Source organism: Schistocerca piceifrons, chromosome 9, assembly GCF_021461385.2.
Source record: "Schistocerca piceifrons isolate TAMUIC-IGC-003096 chromosome 9, iqSchPice1.1, whole genome shotgun sequence".
In the NCBI taxonomy this organism is placed as follows: domain Eukaryota; kingdom Metazoa; phylum Arthropoda; class Insecta; order Orthoptera; family Acrididae; genus Schistocerca; species Schistocerca piceifrons.
This window is the reverse complement of record NC_060146.1, coordinates 31,287,835-31,306,741: the sequence shown is the minus strand read 5'-3', so window position 1 is coordinate 31,306,741 and position 18,907 is coordinate 31,287,835. Positions and strand designations below refer to the sequence as shown.

General features: G+C 56.4%; 1 long non-coding RNA gene across 1 annotated transcript in view; it reads right to left on the bottom strand.

The window, feature by feature from the left end:
• The window catches only part of LOC124717366, a 560,152-nt gene that overhangs the window by 149,370 nt on the left and 391,875 nt on the right, over positions 1-18,907 (bottom strand). The window contains exon 2 of the long non-coding RNA XR_007005744.1: positions 12,946-12,983. This is a non-coding gene — a long non-coding RNA (uncharacterized LOC124717366). The remainder of the gene's footprint in view (positions 1-12,945; positions 12,984-18,907) is intronic.

Here is an 18,907-nt window from a genome sequence, read left to right as displayed (position 1 = left end):
TAGGCGCAGGCAAGAGGCCGCGGCCTGGTAAGCGGGGTCGGTAAGAGTTGACGGTAGGCGCAGGCAAGAGGCCGCGGCCTGGTAAGAGGGGTCGGTAAGAGCTGACGGTAGGCGCAGGCAAGAGGCCGCGGCCTGGTAAGAGAGGTCGGTAAGAGCTGACGGTAGGCGCAGGCAAGAGACCGCGGCCTGGTAAGCGGGGTCGGTAAGAGCTGACGGTAGGCGCAGGCAAGAGGCCGGGGCCTGGTAAGCGGGGTCGGTAAGAGCTGACGGTAGGCGCAGGCAAGAGGCCGCGGCCTGGCAAGCGGGGTCGGTAAGAGCTGACGGTAGGCGCAGGCAAGAGGCCGCGGCCTGGTAAGAGGGGTCAGTAAGAGCTGACGGTAGGCGCAGGCAAGAGGCCGCGGCCTGGTAAGAGGGGTCGGTAAGAGCTGACGGTAGGCGGAGGCAAGAGGCCGCGGCATGGTAAGCGGGGTCGGTAAGAGCTGACGGTAGGCGCAGGCAAGAGGCCGCGGCCTGGTAAGAGGGGTAGGTAAGAGCTGACGGTAGGCGCAGGCAAGAGGCCGCGGCCTGGTAAGCGGGGTCGGTAAGAGCTGACGGTAGGCGCAGGCAAGAGGCAGCGGCCTGGTAAGCGGGGTCGGTAAGAGCTGACGGTAGGCGCAGGCAAGAGGCCGCGGCCTGGTAAGCGGGGTCGGTAAGAGCTGACGGTAGGCGCAGGCAAGAGGCCGCGGCCTGGTAAGAGGGGTCGGTAAGAGCTGACGGTAGGCGCAGGCAAGAGGCCGCGGCCTGGTAAGCGGGGTCGGTAAGAGCTGACGGTAGGCGCAGGCAAGAGGCCGCGGCCTGGTAAGCGGGGTCGGTAAGAGCTGACGGTAGGCGCAGGCAAGAGGCCGCGGCCTGGTAAGAGGGGTCGGTAAGAGCTGACGGTAGGCGCAGGCAAGTGGCCGCGGCCTGGTAAGCGGGGTCGGTAAGAGTTGACGGTAAGCGCAGGCAAGAGGCCGCGGCCTGGTAAGCGGGGTCGGTAAGAGCTGACGGTAGGCGCAGGCAAGAGGCCGCGGCCTGGTAAGAGGGGTCGGTAAGAGCTGACGGTAGGCGCAGGCAAGAGGCTGCGGCCTGGTAAGCGGGGTCGGTAAGAGCTGACGGTAGGCGCAGGCAAGAGGCCGCGGCCTGGTAAGCGGGGTCGGTAAGATCTGACGGTAGGCGCAGGTAAGAGGCCGTGGCCTGGTAAGAGGGGTCGGTAAGAGCTGACGGTAGGCGCAGGCAAGAGGCCGCGGCATGGTAAGCGGGGTCGGTAAGAGCTGACGGTAGGCGCAGGCAAGAGGCCGCGGCCTGGTAAGCGGGGTCGGTAAGAGCTGACGGTAGGCGCAGGCAAGAGGCCGCGGCCTGGTAAGCGGGGTCGGTAAGAGCTGACGGTAGGCGCAGGCAAGAGGCCGCGGCCTGGTAAGAGGGGTCGGTAAGAGCTGACGGTAGGCGCAGGCAAGAGGCCGCGGCCTGGTATGCGGGGTCGGTAAGAGCTGACGGTAGGCGCAGGCAAGAGGCCGCGGCCTGGTAAGCGGGGTCGGTAAGAGCTAATGGTAGGTGCAGGCAAGAGGCCGCGGCCTGGTAAGAGGGGTCGGTAAGAGCTGACGGTAGGCGCAGGCAAGAGGCCGCGGCCTGGTAAGCGGGGTCGGTAAGAGCTGACGGTAGGCGCAGGCAAGAGGCCGCGGCCTGGTAAGCGGGGTCGGTAAGAGCTGACGGTAGGCGCAGGCAAGAGGCCGTGGCCTGGTAAGAGGGGTCGGTAAGAGCTGACGGTAGGCGCAGGCAAGAGGCCGCGGCCTGGTAAGCGGGGTCGGTAAGAGCTGACGGTAGGCGCAGGCAAGAGGCCGTGGCCTGGTAAGCGGGGTCGGTAAGAGCTGACGGTAGGCGCAGGCAAGAGGCCGCGGCCTGGTAAGAGGGGTCGGTAAGAGCTGATGGTAGGTGCAGGCAAGAGGCCGCGGCCTGGTAAGAGGGGTCGGTAAGAGCTGACGGTAGGCGCAGGCAAGAGGCCGCGGCCTGGTAAGCGGGGTCGGTAAGAGCTGACGGTAGGCGCAGGCAAGAGGCCGCGGCCTGGTAGGTGGGGTCGGTAAGAGCTGACGGTAGGCGCAGGCAAGAGGCCGCGGCCTGGTAAGAGGGGTCGGTAAGAGCTGACGGTAGGCGCAGGCAAGAGGCCGCGGCCTGGTAAGAGGGGTCGGTAAGAGCTGACGGCAGGCGCAGGCAAGAGGCCGCGGCCTGGTAAGCGGGGTCGGTAAGAGCTGACGGTAGGCGCAGGCAAGAGGCCGCGGCCTGGTAAGCGGGGTCAGTAAGAGCTGACGGTAGGCGCAGGCAAGAGGCCGCGGCCTGGTAAGAGGGGTCGGTAAGAGCTGACGGTAGGCGCAGGCAAGAGGCCGCGGCCTGGTAAGAGGGGTCGGTAAGAGCTGACGGTAGGCGCAGGCAAGAGGCCGCGGCCTGGTAAGAGGGGTCGGTAAGAGCTGACGGCAGGCGCAGGCAAGAGGCCGCGGCCTGGTAAGAGGGGTCGGTGAGAGCTGACGGTAGGCGCAGGCAAGAGGCCGCGGCCTGGTAAGCGGGGTCGGTAAGAGCTGACGGTAGGCGCAGGCAAGAGGCCGTGGCCTGGTAAGAGGGGTCGGTAAGAGCTGACGGTAGGCGCAGGCAAGAGGCCGCGGCCTGGTAAGAGGGGTCGGTAAGAGCTGACGGTAGGCGCAGGCAAGAGGCCGCGGCCTGGTAAGCGGGGTCGGTAAGAGCTGACGGTAGGCGCAGGCAAGAGGCCGCGGCCTGGTAAGCGGGGTCGGTAAGAGCTGACGGTAGGCGCAGGCAAGAGGCCGCGGCCTGGTAAGAGGGGTCGGTAAGAGCTGACGGTAGGCGCAGGCAAGAGGCCGCGGCCTGGTAAGAGGGGTCGTAAGAGCTGACGGCAGGCGCAGGCAAGAGGCCGCGGCCTGGTAAGCGGGGTCGGTAAGAGCTGACGGTAGGCGCAAGCAAGAGGCCGCGGCCTGGTAAGCGGGGTCGGTAAGAGCTGACGGTATTCGCAGGCAATAGGCCGCGGCCTGGTAAGAGGGGTCGGTAAGAGCTGACGGTAGGCGCAGGCAAGTGGCCGCGGCCTGGTAAGCGGGGTCGGTAAGAGCTGACGGTAGGCGCAGGCAAGAGGCCGCGGCCTGGTAAGCGGGGTCGGTAAGAGCTGACGGTAGGCGCAGGCAAGAGGCCGCGGCCTGGTAAGAGGGGTCGGTAAGAGCTGACGGTAGGTGCAGGCAAGAGGCCGCGGCCTGGTAAGCGGGGTCGGTAAGAGCTGACGGTAGGCGCAGGCAAGAGGCCGCGGCCTGGTAAGCGGGGTCGGTAAGAGCTGACGGTAGGCGCAGGCAAGAGGTCGCGGCCTGGTAAGAGGGTTCGGTAAGAGCTGACGGTAGGCGCAGGCAAGAGGCCGCGGCCTGGTAAGAGGGGTCGGTAAGAGCTGATGGTAGGCGCAGGCAAGAGTCCGCGGCCTGGTAAGAGGGGTCGGTAAGAGCTGACGGTAGGCGCAGGCAAGAGGCCGCGGCCTGGTAAGAGGGGTCGGTAAGAGCTGACGGTAGGCGCAGGCAAGAGGCCGCGGCCTGGTAAGAGGGGTCGGTAAGAGCTGACGGTAGGCGCAGGCAAGAGGCCGCGGCCTGGTAAGAGGGGTCGGTAAGAGCTGACGGTAGGCGCAGGCAAGAGGCCGCGGCCTGGTAAGAGGGGTCGGTAAGAGCTGACGGTAGGCGCAGGCAAGAGGCCGCGGCCTGGTAAGCGGGGTCGGTAAGAGCTGACGGTAGGCGCAGGCAAGAGGCCGCGGCCTGGTAAGCGGGGTCGGTAAGAGCTGACGGTAGGCACAGGCAAGAGGCCGCGGCCTGGTAAGCGGGGTCGGTAAGAGCTGACGGTAGGCGCAGGCAAGAGGCCGCGGCCTGGTAAGCGGGGTCGGTAAGAGCTGACTGTAGGCGCAGGCAAGAGGGCGCGGCCTGGTAAGAGGGGTCGGAAAGAGCTGACGGTAGGTGCAGGCAAGAGGCCGCGGCCTGGTAAGCGGGGTCGGTAAGAGCTGACGGTAGGCGCAGGCAAGAGGCCGCGGCCTGGTAAGCGGGGTCGGTAAGAGCTGACGGTAGGCGCAGGCAAGAGGTCGCGGCCTGGTAAGAGGGGTCGGTAAGAGCTGACGGTAGGCGCAGGCAAGAGGCCGCGGCCTGGTAAGAGGGTTCGGTAAGAGCTGATGGTAGGCGCAGGCAAGAGTCCGCGGCCTGGTAAGAGGGGTCGGTAAGAGCTGACGGTAGGCGCAGGCAAGAGGCCGCGGCCTGGTAAGAGGGGTCGGTAAGAGCTGACGGTAGGCGCAGGCAAGAGGCCGCGGCCTGGTAAGAGGGGTCGGTAAGAGCTGACGGTAGGCGCAGGCAAGAGGCCGCGGCCTGGTAAGAGGGGTCGGTAAGAGCTGACGGTAGGCGCAGGCAAGAGGCCGCGGCCTGGTAAGAGGGGTCGGTAAGAGCTGACGGTAGGCGCAGGCAAGAGGCCGCGGCCTGGTAAGCGGGGTCGGTAAGAGCTGACGGTAGGCGCAGGCAAGAGGCCGCGGCCTGGTAAGCGGGGTCGGTAAGAGCTGACGGTAGGCACAGGCAAGAGGCCGCGGCCTGGTAAGCGGGGTCGGTAAGAGCTGACGGTAGGCGCAGGCAAGAGGCCGCGGCCTGGTAAGCGGGGTCGGTAAGAGCTGACTGTAGGCGCAGGCAAGAGGGCGCGGCCTGGTAAGAGGGGTCGGTAAGAGCTGACGGTAGGCGCAGGCAAGAGGCCGCGGCCTGGTAAGAGGGGTCGGTAAGAGCTGACGGTAGGCGCAGGCAAGAGGCCGCGGCCTGGTAAGAGGGGTCGGTAAGAGCTGACGGTAGGCGCAGGCAAGAGGCCGCGGCCTGGTAAGCGGGGTCGGTAAGAGCTGACGGTAGGCGCAGGCAAGAGGCCGCGGCCTGGTAAGCGGGGTCGGTAAGAGTTGACGGTAGGCGCAGGCAAGAGGCCGCGGCCTGGTAAGAGGGGTCGGTAAGAGCTGACGGTAGGCGCAGGCAAGAGGCCGCGGCCTGGTAAGAGAGGTCGGTAAGAGCTGACGGTAGGCGCAGGCAAGAGACCGCGGCCTGGTAAGCGGGGTCGGTAAGAGCTGACGGTAGGCGCAGGCAAAAGGCCGCGGCCTGGTAAGCGGGGTCGGTAAGAGCTGACGGTAGGCACAGGCAAGAGGCCGCGGCCTGGTAAGCGGGGTCGGTAAGAGCTGACGGTAGGCGCAGGCAAGAGGCCGGGGCCTGGTAAGCGGGGTCGGTAAGAGCTGACGGTAGGCGCAGGCAAGAGGCCGCGGCCTGGCAAGCGGGGTCGGTAAGAGCTGACGGTAGGCGCAGGCAAGAGGCCGCGGCCTGGTAAGAGGGGTCAGTAAGAGCTGACGGTAGGCGCAGGCAAGAGGCCGCGGCCTGGTAAGAGGGGTCGGTAAGAGCTGACGGTAGGCGGAGGCAAGAGGCCGCGGCATGGTAAGCGGGGTCGGTAAGAGCTGACGGTAGGCGCAGGCAAGAGGCCGCGGCCTGGTAAGAGGGGTAGGTAAGAGCTGACGGTAGGCGCAGGCAAGAGGCCGCGGCCTGGTAAGCGGGGTCGGTAAGAGCTGACGGTAGGCGCAGGCAAGAGGCAGCGGCCTGGTAAGCGGGGTCGGTAAGAGCTGACGGTAGGCGCAGGCAAGAGGCCGCGGCCTGGTAAGCGGGGTCGGTAAGAGCTGACGGTAGGCGCAGGCAAGAGGCCGCGGCCTGGTAAGAGGGGTCGGTAAGAGCTGACGGTAGGCGCAGGCAAGAGGCCGCGGCCTGGTAAGCGGGGTCGGTAAGAGCTGACGGTAGGCGCAGGCAAGAGGCCGCGGCCTGGTAAGCGGGGTCGGTAAGAGCTGACGGTAGGCGCAGGCAAGAGGCCGCGGCCTGGTAAGAGGGGTCGGTAAGAGCTGACGGTAGGCGCAGGCAAGTGGCCGCGGCCTGGTAAGCGGGGTCGGTAAGAGTTGACGGTAAGCGCAGGCAAGAGGCCGCGGCCTGGTAAGCGGGGTCGGTAAGAGCTGACGGTAGGCGCAGGCAAGAGGCCGCGGCCTGGTAAGAGGGGTCGGTAAGAGCTGACGGTAGGCGCAGGCAAGAGGCTGCGGCCTGGTAAGCGGGGTCGGTAAGAGCTGACGGTAGGCGCAGGCAAGAGGCCGCGGCCTGGTAAGCGGGGTCGGTAAGATCTGACGGTAGGCGCAGGTAAGAGGCCGTGGCCTGGTAAGAGGGGTCGGTAAGAGCTGACGGTAGGCGCAGGCAAGAGGCCGCGGCATGGTAAGCGGGGTCGGTAAGAGCTGACGGTAGGCGCAGGCAAGAGGCCGCGGCCTGGTAAGCGGGGTCGGTAAGAGCTGACGGTAGGCGCAGGCAAGAGGCCGCGGCCTGGTAAGCGGGGTCGGTAAGAGCTGACGGTAGGCGCAGGCAAGAGGCCGCGGCCTGGTAAGAGGGGTCGGTAAGAGCTGACGGTAGGCGCAGGCAAGAGGCCGCGGCCTGGTATGCGGGGTCGGTAAGAGCTGACGGTAGGCGCAGGCAAGAGGCCGCGGCCTGGTAAGCGGGGTCGGTAAGAGCTAATGGTAGGTGCAGGCAAGAGGCCGCGGCCTGGTAAGAGGGGTCGGTAAGAGCTGACGGTAGGCGCAGGCAAGAGGCCGCGGCCTGGTAAGCGGGGTCGGTAAGAGCTGACGGTAGGCGCAGGCAAGAGGCCGCGGCCTGGTAAGCGGGGTCGGTAAGAGCTGACGGTAGGCGCAGGCAAGAGGCCGTGGCCTGGTAAGAGGGGTCGGTAAGAGCTGACGGTAGGCGCAGGCAAGAGGCCGCGGCCTGGTAAGCGGGGTCGGTAAGAGCTGACGGTAGGCGCAGGCAAGAGGCCGTGGCCTGGTAAGCGGGGTCGGTAAGAGCTGACGGTAGGCGCAGGCAAGAGGCCGCGGCCTGGTAAGAGGGGTCGGTAAGAGCTGATGGTAGGTGCAGGCAAGAGGCCGCGGCCTGGTAAGAGGGGTCGGTAAGAGCTGACGGTAGGCGCAGGCAAGAGGCCGCGGCCTGGTAAGCGGGGTCGGTAAGAGCTGACGGTAGGCGCAGGCAAGAGGCCGCGGCCTGGTAGGTGGGGTCGGTAAGAGCTGACGGTAGGCGCAGGCAAGAGGCCGCGGCCTGGTAAGAGGGGTCGGTAAGAGCTGACGGTAGGCGCAGGCAAGAGGCCGCGGCCTGGTAAGAGGGGTCGGTAAGAGCTGACGGCAGGCGCAGGCAAGAGGCCGCGGCCTGGTAAGCGGGGTCGGTAAGAGCTGACGGTAGGCGCAGGCAAGAGGCCGCGGCCTGGTAAGCGGGGTCAGTAAGAGCTGACGGTAGGCGCAGGCAAGAGGCCGCGGCCTGGAAAGAGGGGTCGGTAAGAGCTGACGGTAGGCGCAGGCAAGAGGCCGCGGCCTGGTAAGAGGGGTCGGTAAGAGCTGACGGTAGGCGCAGGCAAGAGGCCGCGGCCTGGTAAGAGGGGTCGGTAAGAGCTGACGGCAGGCGCAGGCAAGAGGCCGCGGCCTGGTAAGAGGGGTCGGTGAGAGCTGACGGTAGGCGCAGGCAAGAGGCCGCGGCCTGGTAAGCGGGGTCGGTAAGAGCTGACGGTAGGCGCAGGCAAGAGGCCGTGGCCTGGTAAGAGGGGTCGGTAAGAGCTGACGGTAGGCGCAGGCAAGAGGCCGCGGCCTGGTAAGAGGGGTCGGTAAGAGCTGACGGTAGGCGCAGGCAAGAGGCCGCGGCCTGGTAAGCGGGGTCGGTAAGAGCTGACGGTAGGCGCAGGCAAGAGGCCGCGGCCTGGTAAGCGGGGTCGGTAAGAGCTGACGGTAGGCGCAGGCAAGAGGCCGCGGCCTGGTAAGAGGGGTCGGTAAGAGCTGACGGTAGGCGCAGGCAAGAGGCCGCGGCCTGGTAAGAGGGGTCGTAAGAGCTGACGGCAGGCGCAGGCAAGAGGCCGCGGCCTGGTAAGCGGGGTCGGTAAGAGCTGACGGTAGGCGCAAGCAAGAGGCCGCGGCCTGGTAAGCGGGGTCGGTAAGAGCTGACGGTATTCGCAGGCAATAGGCCGCGGCCTGGTAAGAGGGGTCGGTAAGAGCTGACGGTAGGCGCAGGCAAGTGGCCGCGGCCTGGTAAGCGGGGTCGGTAAGAGCTGACGGTAGGCGCAGGCAAGAGGCCGCGGCCTGGTAAGCGGGGTCGGTAAGAGCTGACGGTAGGCGCAGGCAAGAGGCCGCGGCCTGGTAAGAGGGGTCGGTAAGAGCTGACGGTAGGTGCAGGCAAGAGGCCGCGGCCTGGTAAGAGGGGTCGGTAAGAGCTGACGGTAGGCGCAGGCAAGAGGCCGCGGCCTGGTAAGCGGGGTCGGTAAGAGCTGACGGTAGGCGCAGGCAAGAGGCCGCGGCCTGGTAAGCGGGGTCGGTAAGAGCTGACGGTAGGCGCAGGCAAGAGGCCGCGGCCTGGTAAGAGGGGTCGGTAAGAGCTGACGGTAGGCGCAGGCAAGAGGCTGCGGCCTGGTAAGAGGGGTCGGTAAGAGCTGACGGCAGGCGCAGGCAAGAGGCCGCGGCCTGGTAAGCGGGGTCGGTAAGAGCTGACGGTAGGCGCAGGCAAGAGGCCGCGGCCTGGTAAGCGGGGTCGGTAAGAGCTGACGGTAGGCGCAGGCAAGAGGCCGCGGCCTGGTAAGAGGGGTCGGTAAGAGCTGACGGTAGGCGCAGGCAAGAGGCCGCGGCCTGGTAAGAGGGGTCGGTAAGAGCTGACGGTAGGCGCAGGCAAGAGGCCGCGGCCTGGTAAGAGGGGTCGGTAAGAGCTGACGGCAGGCGCAGGCAAGAGGCCGCGGCCTGGTAAGAGGGGTCGGTAAGAGCTTACGGTAGGCGCAGGCAAGAGGCCGCGGCCTGGTAAGCGGGGTCGGTAAGAGCTGACGGTAGGCGCAGGCAAGAGGCCGCGGCCTGGTAAGAGGGGTCGGTAAGAGCTGACGGTAGGCGCAGGCAAGAGGCCGCAGCCTGGTAAGAGGGGTCGGTAAGAGCTGACGGTAGGCGCAGGCAAGAGGCCGCGGCCTGGTAAGCGGGGTCGGTAAGAGCTGATGGTAGGCGCAGGCAAGAGGCCGCGGCCTGGTAAGCGGGGTCGGTAAGAGCTGACGGTAGGCGCAGGCAAGAGGCCGCGGCCTGGTAAGAGGGGTCGGTAAGAGCTGACGGTAGGCGCAGGCAAGAGGCCGCGGCCTGGTAAGAGGGGTCGGTAAGAGCTGACGGCAGGCGCAGGCAAGAGGCCGCGGCCTGGTAAGCGGGGTCGGTAAGAGCTGACGGTAGGCGCAGGCAAGAGGCCGCGGCCTGGTAAGCGGGGTCGGTAAGAGCTGACGGTAGGCGCAGGCAAGAGGCCGCGGCCTGGTAAGAGGGGTCGGTAAGAGCTGACGGTAGGCGCAGGCAAGAGGCCGCGGCCTGGTAAGCGGGGTCGGTAAGAGCTGACGGTAGGCGCAGGCAAGAGGCCGCGGCCTGGTAAGAGGGGTCGGTAAGAGCTGACGGCAGGCGCAGGCAAGAGGCCGCGGCCTGGTAAGAGGGGTCGGTAAGAGCTGACGGTAGGCGCAGGCAAGAGGCCGCGGCCTGGTAAGCGGGGTCGGTAAGAGCTGAGGGTAGGCGCAGGCAAGAGGCCGCGGCCTGGTAAGAGGGGTCGGTAAGTGCTGATGGTAGGCGCAGGCAAGAGGCCGCGGCCTGGTAAGAGGGGTCGGTAAGAGCTGACGGTAGGCGCAGGCAAGAGGCCGCGGCCTGGTAAGCGGGGTCGGTAAGAGCTGACGGTAGGCGCAGGCAAGAGGCCGCGGCCTGGTAAGCGGGGTCGGTAAGAGCTGATGGTAGGCGCAGGCAAGAGGCCGCGGCCTGGTAAGAGGGGTCGGTAAGAGCTGACGGTAGGCGCAGGCAAGAGGCCGCGGCCTGGTAAGAGGGGTCGGTAAGAGCTGACGGTAGGCGCAGGCAAGAGGCCGCGGCCTGGTAAGCGGGGTCGGTAAGAGCTGACGGTAGGCGCAGGCAAGAGGCCGCGCAGCTAGCGGCGCCTCCACGATTGCGTGTCCCGTGTTTACGTGGAGTGGACTGGCTCCTGGTTGTGTTTAGCTACCCGGAGACCATTCGCGGACTTTGTATTCCCAAACGACGATGGATGACAATGCGCCGTGTCACCCTGCCACAATTTTTTGTGATCGGTTTAAAGAACATTCTGCACAATGTCAGCCAATAATTTGCCCACCCAGATCGTCCACCGTGAATCCCATCGAACACATATGGGACATAGTCGAGAGGTCAGTTCGTGCACAGAGTTCCCTGCACCGGCAACACCTTCGCAATTGTGGACTGCTATATAGGGAGCGTACCTCATTACTTATGCAGAGGAATTCCAGCGACTTGTCGAATCCGTGCTACGTCGAGTTCTCGTAATACGCCGGGTAAAAGGAGGTCGAACACGATATTACGAGGAGTATCCGGGGTTTCCCACGAGGGATGAACAACATTCAGAGATATGACAGGAACGATCACTGGAAGGGAAATAGTATAGTGAAAATTGTCTCTAAAATGCATACTGAATGCTCTGAGACAAATCTCTTCTAATACAAGTTCTTGTCTTCCCATATTTTAAGGGAGCGTAGTATAATTTATTTAGAAAGCTAGTTACGTGAAATATAGATAACTGGAACGATCTTTTTATCGAAATAACGTGGAAAGGGTTAGCTTAAAGGATACTTATACATGTTTAATGCTAACATGTATTAACACAGTTTTTAGTGCTACTACTTATATTGGCGTAATAAAAAAACAAGGTTCTTTTTATATACAGGCTATCAGTTTTCAAATAGAAATTCGTCCATGGAATAAGAAGAGCTGTGTGGGAGAAGTGATTTTATTTTCGATTTGACGCTATATTTGCTGCCTGTGACACACTTTATTATTGTTTCAGGACACTGAACTGTTTTCCGAACGACTGACAGCTTCAGTAATGGGTGCTAAAGGTCTTTTTCCCTCTCGTGTTGTGGGTGTGGACTTCGCTGTTCTTCTCAAATTGTGATGGCGTATTTACGACGAATTTCATTAGCAACTATACAATATATTGTGATGGTCTAGTTCAAATGCGTAACTCCCTGAACAGGTACCTAGATGACGATCACGGATGGTCACACGTTTATGTTACTTCTCGCCTTTATGGAATCAATACTTTCTTCACAGAAAACTATTCCGTACATCTTTACTGAGTCGAAATATGTAAAATATGTCAGGAGATTTATTCGTTTGTTCGTTAATTATACGAAGAGCAAAAGTAGCTCAACGTAACCGTTTGATAAACTCAGTAACAGACTTCCAGTCTTCATCAATATGGCCGGCCGCGGTGGTCTAGCGGTTCTGCGCGCTCAGTCCGGAGCCGCGCGACTGCTACGGTCGCAGGTTCGAATCGTGCCTCGGGCATGGATGTGTGTGATGTCCTTAGGTTAGTTAGGTTTAAGTAGTTCTAAGTTCTAGGGGACTGATGACCATAGATGTTAAGTCCCATAGTGCTCAGAGCCATTTGAACCATTTCATCATGGACCAAAACAAGGAAAGAATGCCCAGCAGACATAGGCACAGGTCTACCATGGCACTTTGCTGCTACACGGAACAACCGCAGTGCCGTGTTCAGCCGCAGTTATGTGGAACCAACGATTTGACGAAGGCCGAACACACGTCGGTGTTACTGATCGGGAAGTCCAGACCTTGCACCATGATGTTTTCCATCTCTTCGGGTAGCTTGCAGAACAGCTAGAGCAAACGATTTTGCAACGATGACGCGTTCAGTCATTGCTTGTCGAATACAGTAGCTCCGTGGCCAAGAAGCGGATTTCTACCGTCGAGGAAGTGGACGAGTGTTGGAACGTTCGGACCGTTGTTCACAGCGTTGACTACGCTGAAAAACCAGTGTCACGTGTCTGAGACACTACGACATCCCGCGCAGCTGCGGTGTGTGTAACGGGGGGCGGGGAGGGGGGCGGGGCAGCGACTCCTCCTGCGGCGGCACTGCCCCACTCGCCTCACGGCCGGCAGTCCTGTGGCGTGGTTCTGCACCTCCAGCTGCACAGGTGCACCGCAAGCCCGTGTACGGTGCGTGGCGGAGCGTACTCTGCAGCACTACTACTCATTTCCCCACCTGTTCCACTCGCCAACAGAGCGAGGGAAAAACTACCTTCTGCGTGACTCCGCATCAGCCCTAATTTCTCGGACCTTATCTTCGTGGTCCTTGCGCTCAATGTATGTCGGCCGCAGTAGAATCGTTCGGCAGTCGTCTTCAAATGCCCGTTTTTTTTCTTTTTTCCCAATAATGTTTCTAACAGCCCGCGCACCGGACACGAATCCGTTGGATTTCTGTCTGTGTGGACATTTAAAGGCATTGTCGCATGATCAACCTGTGGACATTGTTGAGGCGTTACAGACGTATGTAAACGATACGCGTGTCGCATTCCGAGCGGAGCCAGATCTATTTGAAAGAGCGCGTGATTCACTGCGTCGATGGGTTAAAGGACTTGTCAGGATGCGTGGTATTCACACGCACCACCGCCTACAGTGTATACTTCTATATGAGCCACAGGCGGGAATGAGAGGACAGATTGACCCATACCTCAACAGGTATTGATTTCCGTGCTATCGTTATAGGGACTTTTCCCCTAGTTTTGACCGGCAATTCCTCCTGTCGAATATCTTTATCTCTCTTTAGACTTGCTGTGTAATGAGAGAATAAACTGTACAATCAGTTGAATGACACCCTCTGACGACAGTATGAATCCGAACAGCGTTGTGCCAAACTACATATCGGTATTAGAACGTGACTGAAGCAAAGAAGTATTTAGTCAACTGTACACAATAATAACAGAAAATTTCTGAAGATGGAACGAACGTGGATTCTGTCGTTAGAAATTGTGACAGCACACGGTAAACGAAAAGGAGAGCCAATTACTTACCACAACGATTGTCAAATGGCTCCATCACCCGGCACCACCTGTCAACAGATACAAGGAAATGTAGGAACAGTTTCATAACAGCAAAATAAAATGAACAACCATAATGGAAGTGAGGTAGAAGGGTGAAGGGGAGGGGACGGTTCTACCGTATCATTAAAATTCGTAACTTCGTTGCAAGCGATTTCTGCTCTTCCTAAAGACACTCAACGGCTCTACAAAACAGGTGTAAGGTAACATTTGTCAAGGTTTGGAACGATGATTCTTCAACAGCAAAATGCTGTGCGATGTGTTAAACAGAATGTCGAACAACGAAGCATAAATCTTCAGTCTCCAAAAATCTGCAAATGGCAGGATAAATACTATGAACAGACAGCCATGGGGTCTCCCTTATTCCCCCCCCCCCCTCCCCCTCGTTAGCATATGATATGGAGGCCTTTGAAACAACGGCACTTTGTTTGGAAATTTGTGGTGAGAGCCTATGGGGGCAAACTGCTGAGGCCATCGGTCCCTAAGCTTACACACTACTTAATCTAACTTAAACCAACTTACGTTAAGAACAATACACACATCCATGCCCGAGGGATGACTCGAACCTCCGGCGGAGAGAGCCGCGCGGACCGTGGCAATTTGTTCCGATTCTTTATGCCCATGACGTTGGTTCTGATAAGTGTACGATACGGTCGCTATATGGCCTCGTGGTGAAACGGAGCTGCGCAGGTTTCAAGAATAAATGAGTAAAATGCACGGGAAGATAGGGTCCACGCTAGAGACAAAGAGGAAAGGAGCAATTCCATTGCTAGACGTGGAAATGTAAACGGAGGGCACTCTAGGACACAGACCATACTTGAAGCCTCGACATACGGACAGATTTTTTGCACGCCCAATCCAGCCGCGACTCAGTGCACGAGAACTCGGTTATCCATTCCTTAGCTGTCCGCACGCGGCGCCTAAGTGATGCTCACAACGTAACACATCACCTCAAAAGGCTGCGTACAACAATCGTGGCCAATGGTTGCAAACATAAATCGATTCACACAGTCATCGGAACACAAGAAATGGGCGCGTAACCAACAAACTGCAGCCAGTGACGCGCTTACCCCATAAGAAGGACGTCATTCACCGGACCAGTTAACACCTTCGGCGGTTGCAGTCGAGCCTAACGTGTCCAGTAATCGTAAGATTCAGGATCTGCTACGCTCCGTCAGGGGCAAGATAGATGCTTTACACGATGCAGTTACACAGTGGAATGTCAGCGTGGAAAATTATGCATCTGACAGATCGGCAAGGCAAAAATAATGCGCATACGGGAACACGAGCGCTACATTCGACTGTGGCAGCGCAGGAAATCTGCAGTGGCCTAATAGCCGCAAGACTGTGGCAAGCAAACAGAATTTACCGAAACACGTGTACTTGCCAAACAGCCGGGTTTGGTAAACCGCAAGATCAGAGAAGCCATAGAAATATACTGACCACCCTAAGCACGTAACCAGAGTGGAGGGATGCAGGTTTTCCCTCTGCCGGAACCCGCGCGTCATTCGCCGGCGACCACCGACCACGGCTCACGGTGCAAGAAGGAATAGACAGCGGCAGACCCCCCCGCAGTAGTAAGTAACTACAACAAGACGCAATGTCATGCTAGGTGACCACTAAGTGACAGGATGTAAGTGCAGGGACCGATTTATGACCATTTGTGGATGTGGGCTGTTGCGTGGACAGGAAAGAAGACCCAGCGGTCCTACCTTTGAAGTTAAGGAAAATAACTTTACAGATCTAATATTTTAAGTTGTTTTGACACTTACAGATATCAAACAATTGCAAAAATGTGTTTTATTTTAGCACATAAGTAGTAGGACGTGGGGGTGCGGCCCCACATTTCATTGTTGCCAGATGTATCCAAGCTGGCGGCAATGACGTCATCCAAGATGGCGGATTTTAGCGGGAAGTTTCAATTTTGGCGGGAAGAGAGGTCAATTAGGCTACCTCCAGTAACCTAACCCCCCCCCCCCCAGAAGAAAATTGGCAGTAAAATCAAATTCCAGCAGGATAATGCATCACACCACGAAAATGGCGGGAAATTAGACCAATTGGGCTATGTCCACTAACCTAACCACCCACGCCCTAGAAAATGGTGGGAAGTTCAAACTCCAACAGGACAATGTCCCGAAAACTGTACTTCCCTTTATTATTATCATTTATTATTATTATTTATACCATGCACATGTGTTCGCTACGAGAACTGGAGTCCAACTGTGTTAGTTCATACCCTGCCACCAGAGAGCACCTCCACGACATTATTCAAGATGGCGAATTTTGGCGGGAAAAATAGGCCAATTGGGCTACCTCCACCAACCTAACCCCCACCCCCCACCCCCGAAAATTGGCGCGAAATTTGAATTTTGGCCGGGGGAAAAGGTCAGTTGTGCTATGTCCACTATCCTACCCCTCCGGAAAAAAATTGACGTCAAATTCAAATTCCAACACAATAATGGCTGCAAAACCGTACTTGACTTTATTACTGTCATTAGTATTAATTATCATTCATTATCATTTATTATCATTGTTATTTATTATTATTGGTCTACCTCTATTAGAAAATTGCGCCAAATTCAAATTCCAACACGATAATCTCTCGAAAACTGTCCTATTTATTACTATCATTTATTATTTATTCAAGATGTCCGATTTCGGCGGGAAGAAAGCCGTTTGCGTTAAATCCATAACAAAAAACTGTTACAAGATCAAATTCCAACACCATAATCGATCACACATACGAAATAGTCCACATCCTACGAACATTGACTGTCACTTACGTTTTTTAATTGATAACCTATCAACCCCCCCACCCCCCCACCCCCATGAACCATGGACCTTGCCGCTGGTGGGGAGGCTTGCGTGCCTCAGCGATACAGATAAGCCGTACACAACGGAGGGGTATCTGTTGAGAGGCCAGACAAACGTGTGGTTCCTGAAGAGGGGCAGCAGCCAATTCAGTAGTTGCAGGGGCAACAGTCTGGATGATTCATTGACCTGGCCTTGTAACAATAACCAAAACGGCCTTACTGTGCTGGTACTGCGAACGGCTGAAAGCAAGAGGAAACTATAACCGTAATTTTTCCCGAGGGCATGCAGCTTTACTGTATGAGTAAATGATGATGGCGTCCTCTTGGGTAAAATATTCCGGAGGTAAAATAGTCCCCCATTCGGATCTCCGGGCGGGGACTACTCAAGAGGACGTTGTTATCAGGAGAAAGAAAACTGGCGTTCTACGGATCGGAGCGTGGAATGTCAGATCCCTTAATCGAGCAGGTAGGTTATAAAATTTAGAAAGGGAAATGATAGATTAAGGTTAGAGATAGTGGGAATTAGTGAAGTTCGGAGGCAGGAAGAACAAGACTTTTGGTTAGGTGAATACAGGGTTATAAATACAAAATCAAATAGGGGTAATGCAGGAGTAGGTTTAATAATGAATAAAAAATAGGAGTGCGGGTAAACTACTACAAACAGCACAGTGAACGCATTATTGTGGCCAAGATAGACACGAAGCCCACGCCTACTACAGCAGTACAAGTTTAACTAGCTCTGCAGATGATGAAGAAATTGATGAAATGTAAGATGAGATAAAAGAAATTATTCAGATAGTGAAGGGAGACGAAAATTTAATAGTCATGGGTGACTGGAATTCGAGAGTAGGGAAAGGGAGAGAAGGAAACATAGTAGGTGAATATGGATTGGGGCTAAGAAATGAAAGAGGAAGCCGTATGTTAGAATTTTGCACAGAGCATAACTTAATCATAGCTAACACTTGGTTCAAGAATCATAAAAGAAGGTTGCATACATGGAAGAATCCCGGAGATTATAAAAGGTATCAGAGAGATTATATAATGGTAAGACATAGATTTAGGAGCCAGGTTTTAAATTGTAAGACATTTCCAGGGGCAGATGTGGGCTCTGACCACAATCTATTGGTTATGAACTGCGGATTAAAATTGAAGAAACTGCAAAAAGGTGGGAATTTAAGGAGATGGGACCTGGATAAACTGATTAAACCAGAGGTTGTACAGAGTTTCAAGGAGAGCATAAGGGAACAATTGATAACAGTGGGGGAAAGAAGTACAGTAGAAGAAGAATGGGTAGCTCTGAGGGATGAAGTAGTGAAGGCAGCAGAGGATCCAGTAGGTAAAAAGATGAGGGCTAGTAGAATTCTTTGGATAACAGAAGAAATATTGAATTTAATTGATGAAAGGAGGAAACATAAAAACGCAGTAAATGAAGCAGGCAAAAAGAAATACAAACGTCTCAAAAATGATATCGACAGGAAGTGCAAAATGGCTAAGCAGGGATGGCTAGAGGACAAATGTAAGGATGTAGAGGCTTACCTCACTAGGGGTAAGATAGAAACTGCCTACAGGAAAATTAAAGAGACCTTTGGAGAAAAGAGAACCACTTGTATGAATATCAAGAGCTCAGATGGAAACCCAGTTCTAACCAAAGAAGGGAAAGCAGAAAGGTGGAAGGAGTATATAGAGGGTCTATACAAGGGCGATGTACTTGAGGACAATATTATAGAAAGGGAAGATAATGTAGATGAAGATGGAATGGGAGATACGATACTGCGTGAAGAGTTTGACAGAGCACTGAAAGACCTGAGTCGAAACAAGGCCCCGGGAGTAGACATCATTCCATTAGAACTACTGACGGCCTTGGGAGAGCCAGTCCTGACAAAGCTCTACCATTTGGTGAGCAAGATGTATGAGACGAGCGAAATACCCTCAGACTTCAAGAACAATATGATAATTCCAATCCCAAAGAAAGCTGGTGTTGACAGATGTGAAAACTACCGAACTATCAGTTTAATAAGTCACAGCTGCAAAATACTAACGCGAATTCTTTACAGACGAATGGACAAACTGGTAGAAGCCGACCTCGGGGAAGATCAGTTTGGACTCCGTAGAAATATTGGAACACGTGAGGCAATACTGACCTTACGACTTATCTTAGAAGAAAGATTAAGGAAAGGCAAACCTATGTTTCTAGCATTTGTAGACTTAGAGAAAGCTTTTGACAATGATGATTGGAATACTCTCTTTCAAATTCTAAAGGTGGCAGGGGTAAAATACAGGGAGTGAAAGGCTATTTACAATTTGTACAGGAACCAGATGGCAGTTATAAGAGTCGAGGGTCATGAAAGGGAAGCAGTGGTTGGGAAGGGAGTGAGACACGGTTGTAGCCTTTCCCCGATGTTATTCAATCTGTATATTGAGCAAGCAGTAAAGGAAACAAAAGAAACATTCTGAGTAGGTATTAAAATCCATGGAGAAGAAATAAAAACTTTGAGGTTCGCCGATGACATTGTAATTCTGTCACAGACAGCAAAGGAGATGGAAGAGCAGTTGAACGGAAGGGACAGTGTCTTGAAAGGAGGATATAAGATGAACATCAACAAAAGAAAAAAGAGGATAATTGATTGTAGTCGAACTAAGTCGGGTGATGCTGAGGGAATTAGATTAGGAAATGGGACACTTAAAGCAGTAAAGGAGTTTTGCTATTTGGGGAGCAAAATAACTCATGATGGTCGAAGTAGAGAGGATATAAAATGTAGACTGGCAATGGCAAGGAAAGCATTTCTGAAGAAGAGAAATTTGTTAACATCGAGTATAGATTTAAGTGTCAGGAAGTCGTTTCTGAAAGTATTTGTATGGAGTGTAGCCATATATGTAGGTGAAACATGGACGATAAATAGTTTGGACAGGAAGAGAATAGAAGCTTTTGAAATCTGGTGCTACAGAAGAATGCTGAAGATTAGATGGGTATATCACATAACTAATGAGGAGGTATTGAATAGGATTGGGGAGAAGAGAAGTTTGTGGCACAACTTGACGAGAAGAAGGGACCGGTTGGTAGGACATGTTCTGAGGCATCAAGGGGTCACAAATTTATCATTGGAGGGCAGCGTGGAGGGTAA